Source organism: Elephantulus edwardii, unplaced genomic scaffold, assembly GCF_000299155.1.
Source record: "Elephantulus edwardii isolate Elephantulus edwardi_28Jun2011 unplaced genomic scaffold, EleEdw1.0 scaffold00137, whole genome shotgun sequence".
Lineage (NCBI taxonomy): Eukaryota > Metazoa > Chordata > Mammalia > Macroscelidea > Macroscelididae > Elephantulus > Elephantulus edwardii.
In genome coordinates, this window is record NW_006399887.1 from 8,656,193 (window position 1) to 8,663,576 (window position 7,384).

Below are 7,384 nucleotides of genomic sequence, written 5' to 3' on the forward strand. Positions count from 1 at the left end.
TAGGGACAGCATAGGAGAGGGACATCCTTCAATGAGATAAAGTGACTCAGTGACGGGAGGTAATGGAATTAAGTGTGTCAGAGACAATAAAGTTGGCTTGGGACATAGCAAGTTTCAGAGCTATTGATCGCTAAGGGTCTCAAGTGACATGACAGCACAAAACAACAACATACCTTGAAGTCTTGGAACAAAATAATAGTTTAGTTTTTAGTTAAATATTTATGCCTAAAGTGGTTTACATTTGAAAAAAGAAAATATGTTTTAGGATCACATTTAAAACAGTGAGTCCAAATGGTAAATATGTGTAATTCCACCAAAAATACACATAATCAATCACATATACATGCAAATATTTTCAAGTAACTAAATAAGGATTTAACATTTAATAAAATTGAAACAAAATCTATTTCTTGCTTTCCTCTTCATTGTTAAAAACTTTATTCTTCCTCTTTTTGTCTAATTTATTTCTCAATGAATTTATGAGTTCACTAATTTTTTCTGTCATATTTTGATTTATTTCACTATTTTATATTTTGTGGTCGTGATGTTGTTTGTCAGTATGTGCCACTGAATTGTCTTCAACTCGTAGTGATTTCATGTACAATAGCTCTGGACCCTGCTGTATCCCAAGCCAATCTCACTAAGTCCGAAACACCTAATTCCATTGTCTAAATAATCATGTCAGTCCATCTCACTCGGTATTGATAGGAATCAACAACAGAAACTCTGACAAAACAATGCAGCTGGGAACTGTTCTTGATGATGATGTGACAGTAGCAGTATAACACAAGAAAATCGTACTGATTCATAAAAATGTTGGTGAAGAACAGACCAATCAAGAACCACCATACATTTTCAGGAGCTATGCACCATCATAAACTAACCAAAAGCTTTACCACACTGATTCTCCACTGGAATGAACATATTAACTCTTGTGTAAGAGATGGGTTAATATTTTCCTAACCTGTTCGTAGTCTGTTATGAACATCTAATAAATTTCTCTACCTTTTGCTTGCACTCACTCTGTATCTTTTGTTGTGATGTTATATCAAAGTTTCACACACCTAAGTCAGAACTTTCTGGTTCAGACTGGAAGAGACTTCTTGACCTCTGTGGAGATCATTCCCCTTGAGAGAATTATAATTACTTTCTTCTTTTTTTACTTTCTTATTCCATAATCCAATAATCTTTTGACTTGACGATCTATGTCAATGATGTCAAAGTTTTTAAAATTCTTAAGATATTAAGGATAAATGTTTTGAGCAGTATAGAAGGTTTCATTACTTTCCCTTTAAATATCTTCCAATTATTCAGTTGCATTGGGGGTGTGTGTGTGGGTGTGTGTGTGTGTGTGTTCACTATGTGGAATATTTTTACCTCCTTTTATTACTGGGCTTTGTATTGTGCTAAAGCAACAACTTTATATGTGAGCATTTATTTGAAATCTCTTATGGCTTGTTTTATAGCCACAAGTTGTTATGTTTCCTTAAAGGATTTTGATATTTATTAAAATGTATTAAATTGTTGGTTGTAGTTTTCATTTTATCATCAAGTTTTTTAATAGTATTGATAAATTTTGCTGTATTTTTATTTATATTATGTCATCTGGATCTATCAATTAGTGATTATTAAAATTTGTCACGATTACTTTTCAAATTTTCTTCATAGTGCTTCCTTCTTTCTTCCCTTCCCCTCCCTCCCAAACAAATAATGTTAAGGGCACATAATTACAATTAGGAAACCAGTATCTTGAACTTTCCTTGTTATTATTTTGTTATTGTTGTATACTGTAGCATCAGAACTGACTCATAGTTGACCTTCTGGTGGGTTTTCAGAGGCTGTTAATTGCAAAGGAGGAGATTACCCTTCCTCCTCACTAAGTGTAGCTTGTGGTTTTGAACAACATGCCTTCTGTATTGCAGTGCCACTTCTGGCCATTAGGCCACCAGTGCTTGTTATTAGATATTGATTTTATTGTTTTATCATTCAGTAGATTTTACCTAGGAAAATCTGGCAGTAAAATCAAATCTGGTTGCACTACTAATCCAAAAACATGCAAATCCACCAGCGCCTCTGGGAACAAAAAATTATCCTTCTCCTTCTCTTGTGTATTATAGCCTCAGAAACTAACTGGAAGATTGCTGTGAGTGGGAAGAGACTCCTCTGAAACTGGTTTGAGTTTGATATCTATCTTGGCATCAACATAAATAACTGTTTAGTATTTTCTTACATATACTTTTACAACTTTAAGACTGCTGCTTTAATTTTTGTGGTCATAATTTTTCTTTATCAACTTTAACTTGAGAAAAGATTAATGCTGTTACAAATGTAACTTTTTCCCTGACCAACAATGCAAGTATTTATAATCCTAAAATTTGTATTATGAATGACTATCCTTGATCTTCACTTTAAAGCATGTTATTAATTTTTATCTCTGTGTGGTGTGGCATATCTATTTAAGATCTCATATGATAGGATTTTAAAACGAGTACATGGCCAGCCATCTGATAATTATATTTTCTAGCTTCTTCTCTTTTGTGTGTGTGTGTGTGTGTGTGTATTTGACCATATAATCAAATGTTGGAATTGAAGTGTAGGAAAAAGTAGTATAAAAAGCAGCTGTGGAAGTCTCAAAAAGAAATATGGTGTTATAAAATTTTTCCTATGCTTTTTCTCCTGTTCAGTAAAATAAAAAGAGCGATTTTGACTGTAAGACAAGAAACTGTTTATAATGGTAAAAATAAATAAAATTGAAGATTCTTGAACTCTCTGTGTTGCAGCCATTACTTTAATATAGAATTTGCATATAAATGAAAATGTTTGCATGAAAAAAAAGAAAAAAAACATTTTTCCCTGATAGAACAAATATATTTTGAGAATAGTTTTACATTACTCTATATCCTACCTAATACCTATACCTACCAACACCATGGATATTTTTAATTTAACATAACCAAAAAACACTTAAGCAAAAGTAGAGTTTTTGTTTTGATATCTAATAAATTATTAAATTAGTTTATCTGGTATGAATTGTTATTATTTTTAGAAGAAACCAAAGTTAAATTTATTAGAGGTTACATATAAACTGATCAGGAGTTTTATACTTTTCCTCTCCTTGAGTTGTATAATCTTATCACCTAATAACAAGTTAAGACTAACATTGAGAAGAATGAGAATCTTAGCTTATTGTGTTAATATGAAATTTAAACCTATAGCAGAAGGGTGTTATACAAACAGAATAAGAGCATACAATATGGTTTAAAATTAAGAAGAGGATGTGTCAGGTTTCTGTCCTCTTTTTATACGTATTCTGTTAAGTAAATTAGTTGGGAGTTGAACTCTATAAAGAGAAATGTGACATCAGGATCAGAGGGAAATTTATCAATAATCCACCTTAAGCAGACGATGCAACCTGGCTTGCTGAAACTGAGGATGACCTGAAGCACTTATTGCAAAAGATCAAAGAATTCAGCCTTCAATATGGATTCAATGTTAAGGACACAAATATTCTTATCACTGGACTGATAGGCAGCTTCATGATAGATAAAGGACTGAAACTGTCAACAACTTCATCTTACTTTAAACAAGGGTGTTAACACAATTAACACCCTTGTTACCAGTAGTCAGAAAATCAGGAGATGTATTATGTCAAAAGAGACTGAGCCTTCAAATTTGGAAACACAAAGGAGGAACAGTTATAAGCAGACACTAATGATTGGAATGTGAGAAGCAAGAATGTAAGAAAACTGGTTATCAGTATAAAAGAAATGAAATGCATAAATATTGATAGGGGAGCTCTGGTGGCCTAGTGAATAAGAAACTACATGTTTGGCAGAGTGGAGGGGCGGCGAAGGAGAGGAAGACCTTTGATGAGGTGAATCGATTCTGCGACTGGAGCAGTGGAAATAAGTGCGTTTGAGATGGCTAGGTTGGCACAGGATAGAACAGTGTTTAGAGCTCTTGTACATAGGGTCGCTATGAGTTGCAAATGACTCGATGGCACATAACAACAACAACAACAAATATTGATATATTAGGTATTGCTGAAATTAAATGGATTAGCATGGGACTGTTTTAATCAGACTATTATATGATCTACTACACAGGAGATGAAAAGGTTAGAAATAATGGAGTCACTTTTATAGTTAAAAAGGCTGTTTCTGGATCCATCTTAATTCAAAATAAGTAAAGGACTGCACTGATATGCGTCCCGTCTCCATACCTTTCAATCTATATGTGGGACAGATAATTGGGGAGGAACATAGCATCAGGATTGGAGAAAAACTTATCAACAACCTACATTATGCAGATGACACAACCTTGCTTGTGAAACTGAGGAGAACCTGAAGCTCTAGCTGTAGAAGGTTGACTGTAGTCGTCAACATGGATTGATTGAAGCTCAACATCAAAAAGACAAAGATTCTTAGCACTGGCTCAATTGGCAGCACCATGATAGATCCAGAAGAGATTGAGGTTGTAAACCATCACAGCTTGTATGGCTCCACAATCAACACTCCTGACACCAGCAGTCAGGAAATCAAAACACAAATTTCAGTGAAAAAATATGCTATTAGGGACCTCTCTAGAGTACTGAGAGGCAATAACATCAGTTTAACAATGTCATTCTAGAGACTAAAGTGTACCTGATGGAGGCCATAGTCTTTGCAGTTACTTGTTATGCATCAGGGAGCTGGACAATGACTAAGGGTGACAGAAGAAGAATTGATCTCTTTGAGTTTTTAAGTTGTCATGCTGGAGAAGAGTTTTGAACCACCAAGAAAACAAACAAGTCAAACTTGGAGAGGGTGAAACCAAGTTTCTCCTTGGAGGCTAGGATTTTGAAGCTCCATCTCACACACTGTGATAGTCTGTGGCCACAAGGGCATTGGAGAAGCACATCATACTCTGAAGGGTGGAGGGACAGCCCAGGAGAGGGAGCCTGGCTTAAATGGATTAATACAGTAACTGGGGCAATGAGGGTAGGTGTGTCAGAATCAGTGAGTTTGCCTCAGGATAGGGCAGGCTTCAGAGCTATTGTATATAGGGTCCCTATGAACTTTGGCGGCCTAGTGGCAAGAAGCTGAACAGCAATCCTGAAGGCACATGATTTGAGGCCATCAGCCACTCCGCGAACAACTGGTAATCTCCTCCTATGTGATCACTTGCCTCTGAAAACCTGCTAGAGGGTCAGTTATGGGTTAGTTCTGACCAGATGGTAAAACTACAATCATCAACAACAATGAGTTGCAGGCTACTTGACGGCACATAACAACATTGTTAAACTGGGAAAATGTGCAGTTAGGGCCTTTTTTAATTATTGAGGAGAATGATGTCAGTTTGAGGACTATGGTACATCTGATTCAAGCCATTGTCTTTCCAATCACTTGCTATGCACCTGAGAGCTGGACATCCCATGGACTGCCAAATCCCAGTGTTGTTGCTATGATTGTTATATATCCTTGAGTCATCCACCACTCATAGTTTCCCTATGTACTATAGCTCTGAATTCTACTCTGTCCTGAGTCAGGCTTACTCACTCTGACACATCTAATATCATTACCCCAGTTACTGTGTCTGTCCATCTCATCTGGATCTTCCTCTCCTATAACTCCACCCTTCTAAGCATAATGTCCTTCTCCAAGGACTGTTCTCCAAGGACCATGTGCCCAAAGTATGTGGAAAAAGAGTTTCAAAATCATTGCCTCCAAGGAGAAACTTTCTCCGTCTCCAAGCCAGACCTATATGCTCTCCTGGCAGTCCATAGTAATGTTCAGTACTTTTTTCCAGCACCACAACTCAAGGTATTGGTTCTTTTTCTGTCATCCTTAGTCATTGCCCAGCTCTGTGATGCATATCAAGTAATTACCAAGGCAATGGCCAATACAGATAACAAATTCATTATTCAAGAAGACAGAAATGTCAGTTCTCAAGTTTATTTGACCAGGAAAGAGACCCTGAATAACAAATCACTTTGAAATACACGAATGAAGTGGGAGGCATAGCACCTCCTGATTTCAAAATCTAATAAAAAAACCCCATACTAGTAACAAAGACAACATGGTCCTGGCACAATAACCGTTACATATACCAATAGAACAGAATTGGGAGCCCAGAAATTAACCCATCTCTCTATGGTAAACTGATAGTAAACAAAGAAACAAAACATATGAAATGGGGAAATTACAACCTCTTCAACAAATGATGCGGGCAAACTTGACTGCTACCTGCAAAAAGCTCAAGCAAGTTCACTTCTATCACCACACACAAAAATCAACTCAAGATGAATCACAGATCTATATGTAAAGTCCCAAACCATAAGCATTAGAAGAAACAAATTGGGACCAAGCTTAGAAGACCTTGCTTATTTTATAAAAAGGCTGTTAAATACATCCAGAAATGCACAACCAAGAGAGGATAAAATTGACGAATGGGACCTTCTAAGTATTATATCACTGTATGCAAAAAAAAAAAAATTTCCAATAGGGTTAAAGAAAAAACACTGACTAGGAAAAAGTATTTGCAGTCTATTTCAGGCAAGGATCTCGTAACAAAAGTTTATAGAATACAAAACGGCTTCCTTGAAAGCAGGAGTGGTATCCACTTCATAAATAACATACCTCTGGAAACACTAGGAATTTAATAAATGTCAATAGTTGTAGAGGGGCTTTAAGCCTTTTGTTCACAGGGTTGCTATGAGTTGTGATCAACTCAAAGGCAATCAACAACAACAACAGGGCCTCTGCAATAAAAAGACTGAGAACCCAATAACAAAATTGGAAAAAGACATGAAAAAAATTTTCACAGAGGAAAAATACACAAATAGCCAACAGGCACATGAAGAAATGCTCAAAATGACTAGCATTAAGAGAGATGCTAATCAACATAACAATAAGATTTCATCTCACCCCAGTAGCTGTGGCAAAGTTTAACAGGACAAGCAGGCACTAAGTGTTGGAGAGGATGGGGTGAGATAGGAACACTCATACACTGTTGGTGAGAATGATACAACCACTCTGAAACACATTTTGACATTTCCTCAAAAGCTAAAAGTATAAATTCCATATGGTTCAGCTATTCTACTCCTAGGAATATACCCTACTGACCTTAGAATTAAGACATGAATGTTCATAGCAGCATTGTTCACAATCACAATAACATAGAACAAGCCCAAATATCCAATCAGAATTTAATAGATCGAGAAATTAGCACTCCAGAACAATGATTTAGAAAATTACAACAAAGCTTGGGAGGGCATTATAGTGTTGTTGTTGTTATGTGCCATTGAGTTGCTTGCAACTCATAGAGACCCTATGTACAAGAGTTCTAAATGCCCAAAAGTTTTCTTGCTGAGTCTTTCGGGTTTTCTAAGTATACTATCATGTCA